This window comes from Lithobates pipiens, unplaced genomic scaffold (assembly GCF_037356315.1).
Source record: "Lithobates pipiens isolate NorthernLeopardFrog02 unplaced genomic scaffold, aLitPip1_a1.2 Scaffold_28, whole genome shotgun sequence".
Taxonomy (NCBI): domain Eukaryota; kingdom Metazoa; phylum Chordata; class Amphibia; order Anura; family Ranidae; genus Lithobates; species Lithobates pipiens.
In genome coordinates, this window is record NW_027507789.1 from 31,164,722 (window position 1) to 31,186,125 (window position 21,404).

General features: G+C 43.6%; 1 protein-coding gene across 3 annotated transcripts in view; it reads left to right on the plus strand.

The window, feature by feature from the left end:
* LOC143935275 (CMP-N-acetylneuraminate-beta-galactosamide-alpha-2,3-sialyltransferase 2-like) overlaps nt 1–21,404 on the plus strand; it is an 84,614-nt gene that overhangs the window by 12,229 nt on the left and 50,981 nt on the right. Inside the window, exon 1 of one of the 3 annotated variants that reach the window (XM_077459022.1) lies at nt 437–693. The exons of 1 other annotated variant lie outside the window; for it this stretch is intronic. The gene's annotated coding sequence lies outside the window, so the exon portion shown is untranslated. Of the gene's footprint in view, nt 1–436; nt 694–6,329; nt 6,543–21,404 lie in introns of those variants that run through there. One more of the 3 variants, XM_077459020.1, reaches the window with a different exon arrangement.

Below are 21,404 nucleotides of genomic sequence, written 5' to 3' on the forward strand. Positions count from 1 at the left end.
TTTGTAAGTGTATATGTTTTCTTGAGTTGTGTTTGAAACACAGACACCGAAAACGAAATAGCATCAAAAGCTCTCAGCACTGTTATGTGATTGAGTAGCGGAGATACATTTTTTAAATGTTAACGTTCACACAGGAGTATTCTCCGATGAATCTGAAAGTTAACATGCTCAGTGATAACGGCATTTTAGCTGATTACTGAATTGCCCAGTGTTGAAGAGCTTTTACTGCGGAGGTCAGATTCACTTTCGGTTGAGGTTCACATCTACTTTGACTTTTTTTTTTTTTTTCCCCTAGAGCCCCTTTTCATTGAACATGTCTGACCTTTGTGTTCTGCTGTATGCCTATTGATTCAGACCTGCTTATTATTCTCTTATTAATCAGCTGCAGTACAGCACGGTGGCCAAAAGCCGCCTCTTCCGCTTAAGCAACGCAGAGATTGTGTGTAGGTGTTTGCTGGGTTCTCGTTATACAAATATTAGCCTCCTACTTGGGTCTTTTGTGGTGGCTTTGACCCTCATTTGTTCCCATTGTCGGTAGTCCCTGGCTGATTCTGGTTTGCTGTAACACTTCAAGGTCTTCTTTTCTATTCCTCTTTCTGGATTTGGATGCTGAGTCACCAATCGTCAGAGCATTTTGTTTTTCGATTTTTACAGCTGGCAGCACTGGGCCAAAAGCTGACGCGTCATTTGAAGGTAAATTTAGATCCTTAAAATACGTTCCTTTTTTCTTTTGCATTTAAAAAAAAAAAAAAAACATAAGAGCTGATATATTTTTACTGACCATTTAGCGCAGTCTTGGTGAGATGTTCAGCTAAGACCTAGGTTCATACATGAGCAGCTTTTTTCATGAGTGTAGAGTCGGGGAGATATGTGACCGATCTTCACAAGTAGACTGAGAGCCAGGAGCCACCACTATCCTCAAATAACACTGATAGCAAGATGTGTGTGCTATATGATCAGGAGTAGGCTGTAAGGTGATCTTCATTTGGCCTGGTCTCTCCTACTAAAGCTGTGTAATAGAGATCCCGTTCCCTGGTTGTAAGTTGTTATTCCAATTAGATAAAAGGATCTCTCTTCATGCTGGATCAAGGTCATTCTGCTGAAGATGAGAAGAGGATGACCGGTGCATCTGGTGAACGGTAAAGGGACATTACTCTATTTTAAAACTGTAATTGCATCATAGCCTGTAACGTGTGAATTTGCAGTACATATTGATTTATAATAAAAAAAAAAAAAAATGAACTACAAGGCCTACTGGCCCAACAACCTAAAAAATATCCTTGTGCAATAACTATTGCCAACCGCTGGAGAAACTAATAGTCCCGCTCTGCTCAGTCAGAAACAGATTGATGGCAACAATGCAGGATATTCAGGCACTTTACTTATTCTGATGAAGCATTTTACTGACACTTTAAAAAGTGGTAGGATCGAGGGCGATTGAAATTTGAGAAGATATAAGAAGCATCTGTCCGCAACAGAGAGCCTCAGGGGGGCGGCAATGAGTCATTGGCTATATTCACTTGTGGGTTCCATATACACTATATTGACAAAAGTATTGGGACACCTGCCTTTACATGCACATGAACTTTAATAGCATCCCAACCTTAGTCCGTAGGGTTCACTATTAAGTTGGCCCACCCTTTGTAGCTATAACAGCTTCAACTCTTCTGGGAAGACTGTCCACAAGGTTTAGGAGTGTGTCTATGGGAATGTTTGATCGTTCTTCCAGAAGCTAATTTCTGAGATCAGGCACTTATGTTGGATGAGAAGGCCTAGCCTCACTTTAATTCACCCAAAAGGTGTTCTGTTTGGTTGAGGTCAGGACTTTGTGCAGGCCAATCAAGTTCATGTCTTTATGGACCTTGCTTTGTGCACTCTTCCAATTAATTATGGTGTAGGGTTGTTTTTCAGGGGTTGGGCTTGGCCCCTTTAAGAAACTCTTAAGGCGTCGGCATACCAAGACATTTTGTACAATTTCATGCTCCCAAATTGTAGGGACAGTTTAGGGATGGCCCCTTCCTTTTTCAACATGGCTGCGCACCTGTGCACAAAGCAAGGTCCTGACCTCAACCCAATAGAACACCTTTGGGATGAAGTAGAGCGGAAACTGCAAGCCAGGCTTTTTCCTCCAACATTAGTGCCTGACCTCACAAATGCACTTCTGGAAGAATGGTCAAACATTCCCATAGACACCCTCCTAAACCTTGTGGACAGCCTTCCCAGAAGAGTTGAAGCTGTTATAGCTGCAAAGGGTGGACCAACTCAATATTGAAACCCTACGGACTAAGACTGGGATGTTGTCATAGTTCATGTGCATGTAAAGACAGGCACCACAATACTTTTGACAATATACAGAATACTTTATTAATCCCAAATGGAAATTGTTGCGACACAGACACACTTAAAGGCAACACAAGATCACAACAATAAACTGAACAAGAACAAAACAAAATGACCAATAAGAGCCGATTACACCAAATAACAAAATTAAAACTACATTAAAATACAACATAGAATAAATAACACAAATTAAAATAACAGATCAAACTACCAAATACAAATAATAAACCACTTTCTCTAACACCACCCAAATAACCAACACAATACCAGTATACTATAAAAACAACACAAAATCCTGATCATAAACCAGAATTATATCTTCACCTCCAGCCCTCACAGAAAATAATTCTATATCTTGATCGCCACAGGCAAAATGATTTCCTGTGTCGTTCTGTGGTGCATCGTGGGTGTAACAATCTGTCACTGATGGTACTCCGCAAACTGACCAGCATATTGTGGAGTGGGTGGGAGGAGTTGTCCAAGATTGAACATAACTTGAACAACATTCTCCTCTCCAAAACTGTTGTAAAAGACTCCAATTCCAATCCAATGACATCACTGGCCTTGCAAATCAGTTTGTTGAGTCTGTTGGTGTCGGACATCCTAAGCCTGCTTCCCCAGCATGCCACTGCATACAGGAGAGCGCTGGCCACCACAGACTAAAAGCCTCGTCCGGCAGATGTTAAAGGACCTCAGTCTTCTCAAAAAGTAGAGGCGACTCTGGTCCTTCCTATAGAGCACCTCAGTGTTCTTGCTCCAGTCCAGCTTATTATCTATGTGCACCTCCAGATACTTGCAACTCTCTAATATTTCCACATCCACTGGAGATTGGGGTCACTGGTGGCTTCCTCTTTCTGAAATCCACAACCAGCTCCTTTTTCTTTGTCACATTTAGATACAGATGATTACCCTCACACCATGTGACAAAGTTCTCCACCACAGTCTTATACTCGGTCTCTTCTCCATCCCTGATACATCCCACTACTGCAGAGTCATCAGAAAACTTCTGAAGATATCAAGACTCTGGTAGTGGAAATCAGTGGTGTAGACAGCAAACAGAAAAAGAGAGAGAACTGTCCCCTGTGGAACCCCAATATTTCTGATCATCCTATCCGACACACAGTCTTGCAAACGCACGTACTGCAGTCTGCGGTCAGGTAGTCTACAATCCATGACACCAGGGAAACATCAACTTGTATTGCTGCTAGCTTCTAGCCAAAAATATCCAGCCTGATAGTATCAAAAGCACTGGAGAAGTAAAAAAAAGACCCTCACACTGCTTGCTGACTTATCCAGGTGTGCATACATGCGATTTACCATGGAAATGATAGCATCCACAACCCCCAGCATTGGCTGGTATGCTAACTGCAAAGGGTCTAAACATTTACTAACCATGGGTCGTAACTGATATAAAGCAAGTCTCTCCAAGGTCTTCATGATGTGGGAGGTCAAAGTCACTGGTCTATAATCCTTGGAGCCACAAGGACGTGGTATCTTTGGCACAGGGACAAGACAGGACATCTTCCACTGCTCAGGAACCTTTTCGTAGACTCAGCCTCAAGTTAAAGAACCGTTGAAGAAAACTCTCCAGCCGGTCTTCACATGCCCTAAGCACCCTGGGGCTAACTCCACCAGGGCCTGCTGATTTTACTGCATTAAGTCTCCTCAACTGTCTACTTACCTGATCAGCTTTAAAAGACATTGATGCACTTTCCCCTAAAGGAGGAGTAGAGTTGTTCTTATGAAAAGAACAACCAGTAAAAGTATCCAATAGATGAGAGCCAGAACACACATTAAAGGAGGAAGGACATCTAGTATGAGGAGAGGAGAGTACTTTCCGCACTCTACTCTCCTGCAGCTTTGTTTTGAATCTGAGGGAGTTAAAGCCAGGGCCTCCGAATCAAACCTTATAAAAATGGTTCAGTTAATTTGCCCTCACCACCAAGACCTCTCTCACTTTTGCTGGAGTTTCCACTCCAGCTTTCTCCTATATTTCTCTTTATCCTCAGGTCCCTCTGAATAATTTTTAACTCCTCTCTATTACCCACTCTAAAAGCCATCTTCTTGGAGTTAAGAATATCCTTTATATCCCAAGTTACCCATGGTTTATTATTTGAATAATAACAATTATTGTTGGAACAATAGAATATACACAGAAATTAATATAATGTGTTATGTACTCAGTAAGCCCATCGATGTCCTTTCCATGGGGCTCACGGAGTGCATTCTAATCTGTTGCCTCAAAACAGCCCCACAATAACTCAAAGGTCTCCTCAGACCATATCTTAAAGTGGTTGTAAACCCTACAAACCACTTTGACCTACAGGTAAGCCTAGATTAAGGCTTACTTGTAGGTCCAAGAAATATCTCCTAAACCAACACGGTTTAGGAGGTAATTGCCAAAAGACAGGCACCACTGTCTACGGCGATATGCCGCGAGTGGGACTCCCGTGTGCATGCACAGGAGTGACCTCATCGCGGCTTCATCGAATGACAGCGCCGGAGCAGCGAGACCCACCAAAAAGATGGAGGCTTCGTACACAAGGGGACAGTGGTGACTTCGCTGGCTCCTGTGTCAGGTAAGTGACACATAATGGACTACTATGCGATGCATAGTAATCCATTATGCTTTGCCTTTGCAGGGAATGAAAGAGGAAGTAAACTCATCAGGGTTTACTTCTTCTTTAACTGATCTGGTGGTCACAGGTTGTCTCTGAACCATGGGTACATAACAAGGATTGAGTGTAGACCAAATTATGATCTGATCTGCCCAAAGGTGGAAGAGGAGAAATGCTAAAAACGAGAAGCAGAACTTCTGGGAAAACTGGTGAGCCAATCACACAAGCAGGAAATGATGTTTCTGGGGGTGGTCAGTACACATTCTGTGTACAGAACAACTCCATGTAGCCATGTTGCTTTGTATTTATAGAAAATTACAGCGGTTGCAGATTGAAAAAGAAAGGTAATTTTGAATAACATTCAATTACAATATGCCTTTTATTGCACTTGTATACGCTATATTATTTTTTATTTATACTTTTTTTTTTTCCCCCCCCACAAAAGTGGTGTTTTTTTCACCTTAATGCATCCTATGCATTAAGATGAAAAAACTTCTGTCACTGAGTAACCCTCCCCCGTTTTACTCACCTGAGCCCATTTCTTCACACGCTCACCCTCTCTGGCCGGTGTCTCGGCTCTTGATTGGATAGATTGATAGCAGAGCAGCCATTGGCTCCTTCTGCTGTCAATCAAATCCAATGACGTGGGGGGCAGGGCTGAGTCCAGCTTTCTGTATCTATGGACGCTAAAGCTGGATCCGGGAGCATGCCCGCACGGGTACCCCCAAGGAGAGCGCTTCTCCTAGGTGGTTTTCCAATGCGGGGGAGGAGCTACAAGCGCCACCGGGGGACCCCAGAAGAGCAGGTTCGGGGCCACTCTGTGCAAAACGAACTGCACAGTGGAGGTAAGTATGACATGTTTGTTTAAAAAAAAAACACAAGCGTTTATTAACCCTTTAAGCCTTTACAACCGATTTAATTTGTTTATTCCGCGTTTGCCTAGAGTTCATCTTTAGCTGTTTCTCTCTGCAGGCCCCACCAAGAAAGAGAGAGCAACGCAGGCCGGAGGGAAGCAATAAAACAATACAGCCACTGAATCTTCACTTACACCCACCTTCTCTAAGCCTCAAGGGCCGTTAAGAGACGATTGCTGAGCGGTTGCTATGGGTTACTACTGCGCTGCGCACAGCTCCTGGGCCTTCCCTATGGAATAAGCTTTGAACAGCGGAGGTCTTTAAATTGTGGCGTCCCAGCACTGTGTGATATTCTGAGCGAGCCGCAGACAGCAGTTCTCTTTCACACACACAATTCTGATTTTGCTTCCTCTCTTCACCGCCAGCCTCCAAATCCTCCTCATCTGGCACAAGGCTTCTGATTACGACACAAGTTGAGATCAGAAACCTCTGTTCAGGTTTCCGTTTTTTTTTTTTTTTACCCCCCCCCCCTTCAGGCTATGCATTCCTAAGAACAAGGCAAGACGCAGCAGCATCCCTTCCAACGCTACCGCCTAGCAGGGTGTACGCTGGCATCAGTATCGCCACCACATTGCGTGCCGAGCCGCAGAGAGAGACTTCAGTCCAGCACAGCACGCTGCAGCTGGGGGGAGACAGATGTAGACGCCACATCGGGGGGAAAAAAAAACAGGTTAGTTATCCTTTTTCAGATCATCACAATGGATTCAGCGGCTCCCTGCTAGAACATGTCCTGTATAGATGTACACACAGACAGGATTAACCCTTCACGGACAAGTGCCAGCAAGCCCCTGCACAAGTGCTCCCCCCCCCAACGCCTGCCTTTTTTGGCAATGTTTGCAAAGCGCTGTCAGTATGATCTTCCGCTTTTTATTTTAGACTTTCCCTTCTAAAGTGAAAGTGTTTCCTAATCGTACGCTACTTTGGCAGCATGTAAGGCAACGCTCACTGATTTCAATCAACTTTAAAGTAGATGTAAACCCCCTCCCTCTGTAACTCAATGACATTCAGTTTGCTGAAAAAGCACCGTATATCTTAAACGGGTACCATTTTTTTTTTTAACCCCTTAGTGACTGAGGGTAAAATAAATGTTAATGCTTGAACACAATTTTGCATCTTTGCGTTAGTTACAGTGATGGGGAACCTTGGCACTCCAGATGTTTTGGAACTACATTTCCCATGATGCTCCTCTACACTGCAGAGTGCCAGAGCATCATGGGAAATGTAGTTTCAAAACATCTGGGGTGCCAAGGTTCCCCATCACTGCCTTAGTAAAACTGTACGTATCATCACAACGACTTTGTGTATCCTGGTGAATTTTTTTTTTTTTTCGGAACAAATTGGGCTTTTTTCACTTGGTGGTAAAGGGTAAGGGCCAGTTCACACAGCAGGCGAGGCGAGGCGACTCCGACTTGCCTCGCCGCGACCTGCCGCGGCCTCAGCGGCGACTTGCAAATGACTTCTGTATAGAAGTCAATGCAAGTCGCCCCGAGGTCGCCCGAAAGTAGTACAGGAACCTTTTTTCTGAGTCGGAGCGACTCGAGTCGCTCCTCTCAGAACGGTTCCGTAGTACAGAACGGGGGCGACTTGCGAGAGCGAGGCGAGGCGAGTCGTGTCGCCTCGCATCGCCCGCTGTGTGAACCGGCTCTAATGGATATCTGTTAGTAATAAAGTATTTCAGTTGATAAATAGCACCACATCCCAGAAAATAGTAGAACAAAAGACAACTAGATATTATTATTATTATTATACAGGATTTATATAACGCTGACAGTTTACGCAGCGCTTTACAACATTAGGTTAGACATTACAAAACAATTCAAGACGGGGTGGAATCAGAGAGCCCTGCTCGTTAGAGCTTACAATCTAGGAGATTGGGATTCTGAAGGCGCTGAATCCTCGTTAACCACTTGCTTACTGGGCACTTAAACCCCCCTTCCTGGCCAGACCAATTTTCAGCTTTCAGCGCTGTTGCTCTTTGAATGACAATTGCGCGGTCATGCTACAGTTTACCAAAATTTAATTTTTATCATTTTTTTCACACTAATAGAGCTTTTTTTGGTGGTATTTAATTGCTGCTATTTTTTTTTATTTTTTTCTAAATAAAACAAAAAAGGACCGATTTCATACGTTTGTTATACAATTTTTGAAAACAGGTAAATTTTCTTCTTCACGGATGTGCGCTGATGAGGCTGCACTGATGGGCACTTATAGGCTGCGCTGATGGACACTGATAGGCGACACTGATGGGTGGCACTGATAAGCACTGATGAGGCGGCACTGATGGGTGGCACTGAAGGGCATTGATAGGTGGCACTGATCACTGATGGGCAGCACTGGTAGGAGACACTGATAGGCAGCACTGATCTGTGGCACTGATTATGAGACACTGATAGGCATTGATTGGCAGCACTGGTGGGCATTGATGGGTGGCACTGGTGGGTACTGATAGGTGGCATTGGTAGGTGGCACAGTGGGCACTGGTAGCTGACACTGGTGGGCACAGAAACTGCAGCTGTGGCTGATTGGCTTTTTTTTCCCAGCGTGAGCAAAAATACAGATTACCAAGCTTCTGTTTACATCATGTGATCAGCCGTCATTGACTGACAGCTGATCAAGTGGTAAAGGGCCGGGATCGAGCCCTTACTCAGATCTGTGACCAGCTGAGTCTCATAGAGTGTGCCACGCTTGACTGGCAGGGTCACGCAGAGAGCGCTTGCTCAGGAGGACGTCCATGGACGCCCTCCCGGCATTTAAGGCCCACGCTGCAGCCGTCTTTCGGCTATAGCGTGGGCCGCAAGTAGTAAAGGAATAACATTTGACAAAGTGATATAAACATAAACATATTTTATTATAAGTGTTTAACCACTTTCAGACCGGACCATTTTGCTGGTCAAAGACCAGACCACTTTTTGCGATTCGGCACTTCTCTCTCTCTAACTGTAATAAGACTACATTTCCCATGAATCCTTGGGATGGGAGTGAATGTGGGAGGTACACTAGACTTGTACATGTAAATGTAAACTTCAACACTTCAACATAAATCCCACCCCTCATTCTGCAGCCAGCAAGCCATACATAACACACGGTATGATAGGTGACAGCCTTATAAAAGCAAAGCATTTTAATATAAATGCATATTAATATAATAATGATTTAATGCATTTAATATAAATGCAAACCAGTGCAGCTTATCAGTGTCCATCAGTGCCGAATGTCAGGGACCACCATGTCAGGGACCACCAGTGTTGAATGTCAGGGACCACCATAGGACCAGCATGGGACCCTTGGAGTTAACAGCTGGTCCTTTAGCAGCAATGATTTCAAACAAGTGCTTTCGGTAGCTCTGGGTCAGACCTGCACAACGTTCAGGAGGAGTTTTTGACCATTTCTCTTTACAAAACTGCTTCAGATCATAAACATGTGTAGGATGTCTGGTGTCAATGGCTTTCTTGAGGTCATTTCATGGCATCTTTATTGGGTTAAGGTCCGGCTCTGACTGGGCCACCCCAAAAAGGTGCTTTTTTTTTTTTCTAAAGCCAGTTTATGGTGGATTTACTTTGATGCTCAGGATCATTGTCCTGCTTTATCATCCAACTTCTGCTGAGCTTCAGCTGACGCACAGCCACCCTGACATTATCCTGTAGGTTATTTTGGTACATTTTGAAATTAATTTTCCTCTTAATGATGTTCTAGGCCCTGAGGCAGCAAGGCAAACAAAAATCGTGATGTTTCCTCCATGTGATGTTCCCTTTTTGTGCCATACATACTGTAGAGTATTCTTCCTGAACAATTCAGCTTTTGTTTCATCAGTCCACAAAATATTTGCTCAGTAGCACTGGAGCCGTAGAGGCAATTAGGACCTGTCCTGGGCTGGGTATGGAGACAAGTTAGGCTAAGATGGCCCCCACCCGTCTCCATTCCATAGCAGGGCAGAAGCTACGTCAAAACGTCACTTCCACCCATATGTCTTAAAGATATATTTTTTTTGTTGTCCTTTTTTTTACATTACATTTTTTTTTCTTTTATTGCATTTAAAGCGGAGGCCCACCCTAAAATGGACCTCCGCTCATCGGAATCCCCCCCCCCCTCCGGCGCCACAATTGGCACCTTTCAGGGGGGAGGGGGGTGCAGTTACCTGGATAATCCAGGTAACTGCACCCACTTCCGGGATAGCTGTCTGCGGAAAGGGGCGTAGATTACGCCCCTTTCCGCAACTGCCCGCCCCTTTGCGCAAGTGCCCCGCTGCCTGCTGGGAAACACACAGTTCCCAGAGGCAGCGGGGACCGTCCGGATTGCGCCGCGCGGCTCGCGCATGCGCAGTAGGGAACCGGGAAATGAAGCCGAAAGGCTCCATTTCCTGATTCCCATACCCAAGATGGCGGCGGCAGGACCCGACAGACGACCTAGCGATCGGCTTCGGGTGCCGACATCGCGGGCGCGCTGGACAGGTAAGTGTTACTATTTTAAAAGTCAGCAGCTGCAGTATTTGTAGCTGCTGGCTTTAAAAAAAAAAAAAAAAAAAAACGCGGAGTCCCGGTGGACTCCCGCTTTAAGTCCAAATATGATATCTGAGGACTTTTTGACCCCAGATCTCATATTTAAGAGGACCTGTCATCCTTTTTTCTATTACAAGGGACGTTTACATTCCTTGTAATAGGAATAAAAGTGACACCATTTTTTTTTAAAACAGTGTAAAAATAAATAAAATAAAACAAATAAGAATTTTTATATTTATTTTTTTTCATCCCGACGAGCTTGCGTGCAGAACCGAACGCATACGTGAGTAGCGCCCGCATATGAAAACGGTGGTCAAACCACACATGTGAGGTATTGCGAGAGGTAGAGCGGGCCCTAGACCTCCTCTGTAACTCAAAACATGCAACCTGTAGAATTTTTTAAACGTCACCTATAGAGATTTTTAAGGGTAAAAGTTTGTCGCCATTCCACGAGTGGGCACAATTTTGAAGCGTGACATGTTGGGTATCAATTTACTTGGCCTTACATTATCTTTCACAATTAAAAAAAAAAATTGTGCTAACTTTACTGTTGTCTTATTTTTTATTCAAAATATGGCGTGACAAAAAGTATTGCGATGACCGCCATTTTATTCTCTAGGGCAGGGGTCTCCAAACTTTTCAACATGAGGGCCACATTGTAGATTTTACAAGTATTCGGGGGCCGAAAAAAAAATCAGTTATGTATAAAATACATGAATGAATAACATTTAAATATATATATTTTACATGGATCATTTTTCTAATTAGCATGATATGACTGAGAACAAAAGAGGAAAAAAAAAAACATTGCAGAGTATTGGCATGGTATGGCAGGGTATTGCAGAGAATTGGCAGGGTATTGCAGAGTATTGGCCAGGGCTCAAGTCCTGCGGGAACGCATGGGAACGGAGTTCCTGTACTTTTTCCACAACAGGAACTCCGTTCCCGTTAGCAGCCGTGTCCTGCAAGACTTTGAAGTATGCAAGCTGTGTGGTAGGTGTTACACCAGCAGCAGTTCCCGGCACAGCTCGCAATAGTAAGTGCCGCACACCTGACCATTCAGGCATTGCCAGTAGGGGGCCCCATGACAGCTTCCACTTCGTTCTACCTGTCAATCACAGCTAGCTCACAGGTAGATCAGGTCTAGGTCTAGCTGATGGGTAGATCAGCTATTCTGCTCACAGGACATGCATTGAGAGAGGTGAGCTGAGGGAGGAACATCAGTTTGGGGTGGTAAGCTGAGCACAATACCTGGCAAAGTTTGATGCCAGGAGGGAAGTTTATGTGGAAATATGTGAAGGGTTGGAATAGCAGCGAGTGTGTGTTGGAGCCCTGCAGAGTTTGCAGCCCCCCAAGCTAACATACATCTCCTAAGCAGGAACACATCGCTATCTCCCCAAGCATTCTGTCCAGATAATGTGCAGTTCATTTATGACCTTTCCGTTTAACCCTGTGTTATCCAAACTCTGTTCAATGAAAAGTGTAAACTCACCACATAAACACTCTATATACAAAATAAAATTCCCCAATAAAGATCAGAACGTGATGTACACATTTGCATGGAAGCGCAATAGAATGAATGCTGATTATACAGAGAATTACCGTATTTATGTTTATTGAGAATTGTTTTTTTTTTATGTACTAACAGTTAAGCTTCATATACACAATACGAAAATTGGATGAAAAATGACACTTTTGAAACATTCGTGCATATGAGCGTATCATTTTTTTTTTTTTGTGGGGGGGGGGGGGGGGGTGGATCTTGGGTGGGAGTCTTTTTTTTTCCCCAGGACTTGACCGCTGGTATTGGCTGGGTATGGCAGAGTATTGGCTGGGTATGGCAGAGTATTGGCAGGGTATTGGCAAGGTATTGCAGAGTATTGGCCGCTATCAGTGTCCCCATCACTGTGATGGTAAACCCACGTGCTAAAACAAAATGATAAAGTGCTGGCGTCTCAACGTGCAATCACAAATATACACAACAGAGTAAAAATGCATCGAACAAAACATGTTTTATGTATGATTTTTTGTTCGATGCATTTTTACTCTGTTGTGTATATCTGTGATTGCACGTTGAGACTCCAGCACTTTATCATTTTGTTTTAGCACATGGGTTTACCATCACCAATATTTATTGCTACACCTGCACTGGATTTTAGTATACACTACGTATACGGAAATGTATATATATTGTTTTATTTGTTTTTTATGCTGGTCATGTTTTAAAAATAAGCACTTTATTGCACATTGAATAATTGATACTATCTTTGAATTTCAAATATTCACCTACACTATTCTATTATCTTAAATATTTCTGTCTACTATTAGTGGAGCTATTACTATCAGCTACCTCGTTATCCCTAGTGTGATTTGATTTTAGTCCTCCTGTACAGCACACCAATATCTCCATACCTTTTACATTTTAATAATTGTACTCCAGGTGTTCAAACTCCAAATAGCTTTTGTTGATGTACTTAGTCTACTGGTTCACTTACTTTTTCTTACAGCACTGTGAATGTTTAACACCTTCACGCCAACTGTACGCAAATATGCGGCCTCGCTGGACTGGCTTTTTTTTCCATGGGGCTGCATATTTGCATATCTCCCTTTGTGCAGCACAGAGACTGGGGTCTCCCCAAGAGCCGCGGGGGCCTCGTTCTAACAATTGGGACCCGGAACTACCAATTCCAGGTCACCTGATCGCTGCGATAGCCTCTGATTGGCTATCACAGGGATCAATCACTGTGAAGCCCGCCCCCGTCTCTTCTGTCTCTGTGAATGGACGAGAAAAATGCATTGTATCTTTCTCAGTTCTCATCAAAAAACAAAACTAAGTGTGTGTAGAAAAAATAAAAATAATAAAATAAAAAATACCTAGATGAAGGTTTGATCTATGTCAGCCCCAGGGGTTAGTGTTTGGGTCAGGGTCAGTATTTTTTTTTTTTGGACAGGATTTTTTTTTTTAAATTGTGTGTTTAACCACTTAAGCCCCGGACCATTTAGCTGGCTTAAGACCAGACCACTTTTTGCGATTCGGCACTGCGTCGCTTTAACTGAAAATTGCGCGGTCGTGCTACGTGGCTCCCAAACAAAATTGACGTCCTTTTTTTTCCCACAAATAGAGCTTTCTTTTGGTGGTATTTGATCACCCCTGTGGTTTTTATTTTTTGCACTATAAACAAAAATAGAGCGTCAATTTTGAAAAAAACGCATTATTTTTTACTTTTTGTTATAATAAATATCCCCCAAAAATATATAAAAAAAACATTTTTTCCCTCAGTTTAGGCCGATACGTATTCTTCTACATATTTTTGGTAAAAAAAATCGCAATAAGCGATTATTGATTGGTTTGCGCAAAAGTTATAGCGTTTACAAAATAGGGGATAGTTTTATGGCATTTTTATTAATATTTTTTACCAGTAATGGCGGCGATTAGCGATTTTTATTGTGACTGCGACATTATGGCAGACACATCGGACATTTTTGACACATTTTTGGGACCATTGTCATTTATACAGCAATCAGTGCTATACAAATGCATTGATTCCTGTGTAAATGACACTGGCAGTGAAGGGGTTAACCAGTGGGTGGCAGTGTAGGGGTTAAGTGTTCCTAGGGGTGTGTTACTAACTGTGGGGGGCTGGGCTTTCTTTTAGTGAACACTGGTCTCTGCTCCAATCACATGGAGTAGAGATCAGCATCACTTGTTGCTAGGCAGAACTGGGAGATGCTGTTTACAAAGGCATCTCCTAGTTCAGCCGCCCCGTGAGAGGTTCGAGTCCGCGGGGTCCCGACTGGTACTCCTATTTGCCTGCCCGTGCCCTTCTGCCAACGTACATTGGCGTGCGCCCGTCGGGAAGTGTTTAAGGTAGGATAAGAAAAAAAAAAGCAAAATGTGCACTATTGTTTCTGGGCTGTGCAAACAACTAAAATATACATATGTGGTATCGCTGCGATCGTCAGGAGCAGGTGAGTTTATTTTGGGTTGTTATTTGGTGGTAGGTTATGGTAGCAGCAAGAAATATAGTTATATTAACAAAAAAAAAAAAAGTATATTTTGGGCCTGTTTTTATTAGAGAATATAAAAAATCAGGAGATATCCATTGCTATTTACCAGCAAATGAAAGCCCACTTTGTCCTGAAAAAAAAAACAAGGTATAATCCACCTGGATGCACAAAGTAGTTGTGATGATCTGTACGGTTTTACTAACACATGTCAAAGTTGCAAAATTGAGCTTAGGCTTTAGGATTTGTTTTATCCCTAGACGCAAAGGAGTTAATGGGTGTGTTCAAAAAAAGACACGAGAAATTCGAATTGTTTGTGTGTTAAGAGCTTAAAGCGGGCTTCCACCCAAAAATGGAACTTCTGCTTTAAGCACTCCTCGCCCCCTTACATGCCACATTTCTCTTTTTTTGGGGGGGGGGGAGTGGGGGCTCCATTAGGAGGGGGACTTCTTGTCCCACTTCCTCCTTCCACCCAGGGACCACCAAGGCAACGCCTCCTTTCGCCTTCACCTGTCGCATGTCCCAAGAGATCGCCTATCCACTCCGGGAGCGCAGTGCGACTCGTGCATGCGCCGTGCCTGCCCAGCCGTGAGGCTGAAAGCTGTCATGGCCAGGTGCCCAGAGTGGCAATGGAGGCATCGGCAGAGAAAAGGGGAAGAGGAGCGACGCCCCGTTCGCCCTGCATCGCTGGACCATGGAACAGGTAAATGTCTGTTTATTAAAAGACAACAACTACACTTTTTGTAGCTGCTGACTTTTAATAAGCCTGGAACTCCCCTTTAAGCACACTATCCCGCTAAACTATTATGGACTACCCCCCCCCCCACCAGAACACGCTAAATGATAAATTATGATATATTGTAGATGCTCTAAAGTAAATACAGCAACGTCAAGAAAATCTAAAAGCGTTTGCAATCACATAAAAAATGCAGCAGAAATGAATGTTTTATAAGCATGCCTCAGTACACTTTCTGTAGTTTTTAAAATGTCCTGTTTTTTTCTGTGTGTAGTTATCGGTACATTTTGAGAGCTGAGTGCAACCATTTCTTGTTTACCATTTAAAAACCACTAACCTCTGATTGTGGTATACACTCAGAGGCCACTTTTATGTCTTTACTGTATAGTAACACCTTGTATTGCGAGCATCATCCGTCCCGCAAACATCCTTGTAATCCAAAGCACTTGTATATCAAAGCAAGTTTTCCCATAAGAAATAATGGAAACTCAGATGATTCCTTCCACAACCATGTATTCATAGGTCTTTCCGTTTATAGTCCAAAAAAAAAAAAGAGGCGCCTCTAAGTGTAGCAATATGGTTACATTTAATGAAGGTACAACATTTAGCAAATCACATGGTTGATTATTAAAGCGGGAGTAAACCCGGGCGCCGGCATCTCACTCGTTCCACGCCGAGGAGCTAACATGTTCCCTAAGAGTGTTTTCCGGGTATCGCGGCTCCGATGCTGTGAGTGGCCGGCGCCGCGATGTCGTCACTCCTGCGCATGCGCGCGGGAGTTTTCTTCCCAGAAGGGTCCGGCGTCTGCCGGACTTTCAGCCTGAGAATCCCCGGAGCGCATGCACCGCTGAAGTCAGCAGCTCATTGCAAGGGGAATATCTCCTAAACTAAACTGTACAGGTTTAGGAGATATTCTTTTTACCTACAGGTAAGCTTTATTATAGGAAAGTGGAAATGTGGAAAGTTTCAAGGGGTGTGAATACTTTTTCAAGGCACTGTATTAGTCTTAAGCTGAACTTCTCAGGTTGGCTCAGCCCTGGCAGACAATGCAAACTTTAGAAAAATCATTTTTTTTTCTTTTATTAATTTTATTTTTGTAATTAATAGGACTATTACCTTTTATGGGTACTTGTGCCTGCTGTTACGGTGAAAATCTGCAGTCCTCTGTCCCATCGATGAATCTATGACAGGCACTCACCAAGGGTGCTATGTCTGCCCTTTCCATCCCCTTCTTTGGTCATAAAAGCTATACTTTAGCTTCCTTGAATTAAAAGCGATCTATGAAGGGAGGACAGTCAGATGAATAAAAAGACTGCATCCTTCATTCGTAGAATGTGTTTTATTCATGGAAGTTGTAGCACAGCTTCTATGAATGGAGAAAAGGGGCAAGTATTGAGATGTCACCCCCTCGTGGCAACCTTTGGGTTGTTCTAGCCATAGACTTACCATGCATGTGGGTTGGGGCCACCCTTAGTCCATGGCCTCACTACACATCAGGGTCCAAAACACAATCCAGAAGGACCGCACCTCTACTTCAGACAGTGGTCTTTTTCTACCTCCCCTAACATAAGACTTCAGAGGATTCTGAGCAAGTAACACAAAGCTTGTACTAAACTCCACCAGCTGTTGTAGAATACACACAGAGTAATATATTCTTGAATAGAACAACCCCAAACATGAGCGATTATAAGTCGCATAACTCTGTAGTGCAAAATTTATCTTACTGTTTCCTAGTGGTGCTATTACAGAAATTGTGCTGTTGCTTTAGTTGGGCTACCGATACCTTTTGTTGGTACGTCCAACAAGCCCAGTCATTGGGAAAGACCCAGGATCGGATCTCATGTAGCCTCCCTGGCGGTATTCCCGAGTCTGGCTCAGGGTAAGATTTCATTACCATAAGCGGTATTCCCGAGCCAGACTCGGGATTGCATCGCTGGATCCATGGAGGGGGTTACTTACCTTGTCCCCTGGATCCAGAGATGTCTCCCCGATGTGATCAGCGAGCCACCGTGTCTCGCTCGATCTGTCACAGTGCCGAGCTCCGTTCCCTGCGAGCGCTGCGACGCATGGGGACGGAGTTCGGCGCCAAATTCAAAAAGTATAAACCACAGTATAGATACAGTATACTGTAATCTTACAGATTACAGTATACTGTATCAAATAATTACACATCCCCTTTGTCCCTAGTGGTTTGTCCAGTGTCCTGCATGCAGTTTTATATTATAAATACTATTGTTTATGCCAGGAAACTGGAGATTGTCCATAGCAACCAAAAAATGTCAGTTTACATCAAAAGTGGTTATAGACCAGCTAGAAAACAGCGATAATAAATTAGAATCACTCGCAGAATTGAGCGCTAGTAATTTGTGGGGAAATTTGTCATCAAAAACTAAAAGTAATGACAGCGACAATTCTGCAACTCAGCACATTTCAGTGTTTTTGATTTGATTACATTATTGAATAATTTTTATTATTATTATATTATTATTTGTTATTATTTATAGTTATTTATTTTATTATTTTTATATATATATATATATATATATATATATATATATATATATGTGTGTGTGTGTGTGTATGTGTGTGTGTGTGTGTATATATATTATATTATAATTTATGATTTCATATTTCAAATTTTATGTCTATTAGACTCTTGTTTGGTTGGATTTAAGTGAATTATTTCTAAGAATTACAGGCCTACAATATAAAATGCCAAATTTCCATGCAAAATAATGGTACCGCTTTCAGCACCTAAAATCTGAAATAATCATACCGCCAGGGAGATTAAGGGAAACACTGCCTGTAGAACGGTTGCAACATAATTGGATTGTTCACCACTAATTTCCCATGATGAACTCCACACCAGAGTAAAACTTCTGCTTCACAGATAGCCTCAAAGAAGGGAAATGACTCACACACATAGGGGAAGTTATGTCACTAAACATATCTCAAACTTGTATGTACCAGCCAACAAACTTAACCACTTAAGGATCTAGCCTCTTTCTGTCATTTGTTGTTTACAAGTTAAAAACATTTTTTTTTTTTTGCTAGAAAATTACTTAGAACCCCCAAACATTATCCATTTTTTTCTAACACCATAGAGGATAAAATGGCGGCCGTTGCAATACTTTCTGTCACACCATATTTGCGCAGTTGTCTTACAAGCCCACTTTTTTTGGAATAAATACACTTTTTTGAATTAAAAAAATAAGACAACAGTAAAGTTAGCCCAATTTTTTATTTATTTTTTTACATTGTGAAAGATATTGTTACGCCAAGTAAATGGATATCTAACATGTCACGCTTCAAAATTGCACACTCTCGTGGAATGGTGACAAACTTTTACCCTAATGCCGCGTACACACGATAGAATTGTCTGGCGTACTGTGGTCCGATCGTGTGTGGGCTCCAGCTGACTTTTTCATCGTAAAGTCCGGCGGACTTAGAAAGTAGTTTTGACTCAAAATTTGTCCGTCGGACTTGGCTTTCAGCGGACAATCCGTTCATCAGTGTGCTAGTCCAGCGGACTAAGGCCGCATACACACGGGCGGATTGTCTGCCCAACTAAGTTCGTCAGACAATCCGACAGACAGTCCGTTCAACTTTTGAATGAACGGACTTGACCACACACGATGAACAGACAGTCCGCTGAAAGCTTGCGCGATGACGTGTACAGCACGTACGACGGCACTAGAAATACGACGTCCAATACACTGCAATGCAACCTTCGGCGTGTAAATCCTTTCTGAGCATGCGCCATACTTAGTCCGTCCAACTTGCCTACACACGAGCGGACTGTCCGCTGAAACCAAGTTTGGACGGACAAAATTACGGAAATTCCGAAAGACTTAGTCCGTCAGACTGTCCGCTGAAAAAGTCCGCTGAAGCCCACACACGAGCGGATTGTCCACTGAAACACGGTTCAGCGGACTAAGTTGGGCAGACAATCCGCCCGTGTGTACGCGGCCTAAGAATGACACATGCTCTGAAGCAAGTACGAGAAGGAAGGTATTGGCTACTGGCTATTGAACTTACTTTTTCTAGTCCCGTCGTACGTGCTGTACGTCATCACATTAGAAATCGCCAGACTTTGGGAGCGTCCGGGTGTGGCCAAGTCCGTTCGTTATAAAGTCCGGCGGATTGTTTGCCGGACCAATTCCGCCGGCCAATTCGATCGTGTGTACGCGGCATTAAAAATCTCCATAGGCGACGTTTAAAAAATTCTACAGGTTGCATGTTTTGAGTTACAGAGGAGGTCTAGAATTATTGCTCTCGCTGGCTGCCCTGTCCTTAACAGCATCCACACACCTGGCCTATACCTCCAGAGCTTTCATGCTGCTCTTTTTCCAACTCCTGCAGAAGCTCGAGGCTTGGCTGGTTTCCACCGTTAGGTGCATATTAAAAGATGATCTGCTTGCCTCTATTTGTGCAGCTTAGCTGCCAAAACAGACTGCTGTTTATTTTAATGCTTCTTCAAAACTCAGTTTGTTGCGGAGGCAGAGATAGTCCACAGAATTCCGCAGAGCATACACAGCTGCAATTTACATAGCTATATTAAGTCCCTGTGGCAAGTAAAAATGAATCCTTCTGAAATAGAAAGGTAAAACCCTTCTATATTTAGTTTTATGTCTTTTACTGTAAATATGGTACTAGCTTGGGGGGGGAAAATGATTGGGATGTTCAAGAAACCAGTGGTGAGATGATTGGAGCTTTGTGACATGGAGCATTATCCTGCTGGAAGGAGCCATCAGAAGATGGGGATGGGGACACTGTAGTCATAAAGGGATGGACATGGTCACCAACAATACTCAGGTAGGCCGTTGCGTTTAAAAAAAAAAGCTCAATTGGTAGTATGGGGGCCTAAAGTGTGCCAAAATATCCCCCACACCATTACACCACCACCAGCCGGAGCTGCTTATACAAGGCAGGATGGATCCATGCTTTCATGTTGTTTATGGCAAATTCTGACCCTACCATCTGAATGTCGCAGCTGAAATCGAGACTCCTCAGATTAGGCAACGTTTTTCCAATCTTCTATTGTCCAATTTTGGTGATCCTGTGCGAATTGTAGCCTCAGTTTCCTGTTCTTAGCTGACAGGAGTGGCACCCGGAGTGGTCTTCTGCTGCCTTAGCTCATCTTAAAGAAAAAGAAAGCTGGGAACCTGAAGGATAGATGGATGGTGCGGCCCAACATGCGGGCAGGGTATGTAAAACAGCAAATAACCATAGAAACTAAAAAATGTGTACACCCAAAAGGCTACCTCCTCACATTTATTAATCATATGCAAAAAATAGTACATATAAAAACAGTACAGACCAAGTAACGAACACTTCCCAGTCCTATCCCTCCCCACCTCCCTCCCAGGAAACCCTAGAAACCCCACCAATTCCCTCACCCCCTAGACCTAGGAACTGCCTCACCGGGACTCCCCAAGGAGCTGAAAATGTGCGGCTGTGCCGCTAACCCCTCACAGAGATGAAACAAACCCCTGGTGACCGCACCTGCAAAGATAGTTACTTAAAGCGGAGTTCCACCCACTTTTGAGAGGTGGTCTTAAATGAAAGACCACCTCTCCACCCCTCGTTTTTGGCTAGTTAAAAAAAAATGTTTTCTTCTTCTAACTTACCTTTTTATGAAGTACAGCCTGTACTTCTGATCCGTCCAGTCCACGGTGCAGGATGTCATATCCTCTTCTTTGGTGAGCCCCCCCCCTGTCTTCTGGGACATGTGTGTGTCCCTGAAGACAGCCGGTCACTCACAAAGTGCCGCGTGACTCATGCATGCCACTGCCTGTTTCGCTTAATTAGAATGGTGGTGCCTGCACCCGATCCGATGGACGGATCGGCCTCGGGGGGCCGACATCGCGGGCTCCCTGGACAGGTAAGTGTCCTTGTTAAAAGTCAGCAGCTACAGTAATTGTAGCTGCTGAATTACAAAAAAATAAAGAAATTTGTAGGGGGAACACCGCTTTAAACAATGGCGATTCATACATACACCCAAGCAGCTGAGAGGAGAGCACTGCCCCTTAGACCCCTTTCACACCGGGCATTTTCCAGGCGCTATAGCGTTAAAAATAGCGCCTGCAAACTGCCCTAAAACAGCTGCTCCATTCACTCCAGTGTGAAAGCCTGAGGGCTTTCACACTGGAGCAGTGCGCTGGCAGGGCGTCAGAAAAAGTCCTACCAGCAGCTTCTTTGGAGCGGTGAACTCACCCCTCCTTCCCATTGAAATCAATGGGGCAGCGCTGTCATACCTCCAGCAAAACACTGCAGCGTCGTTTTGTGGGCGAAT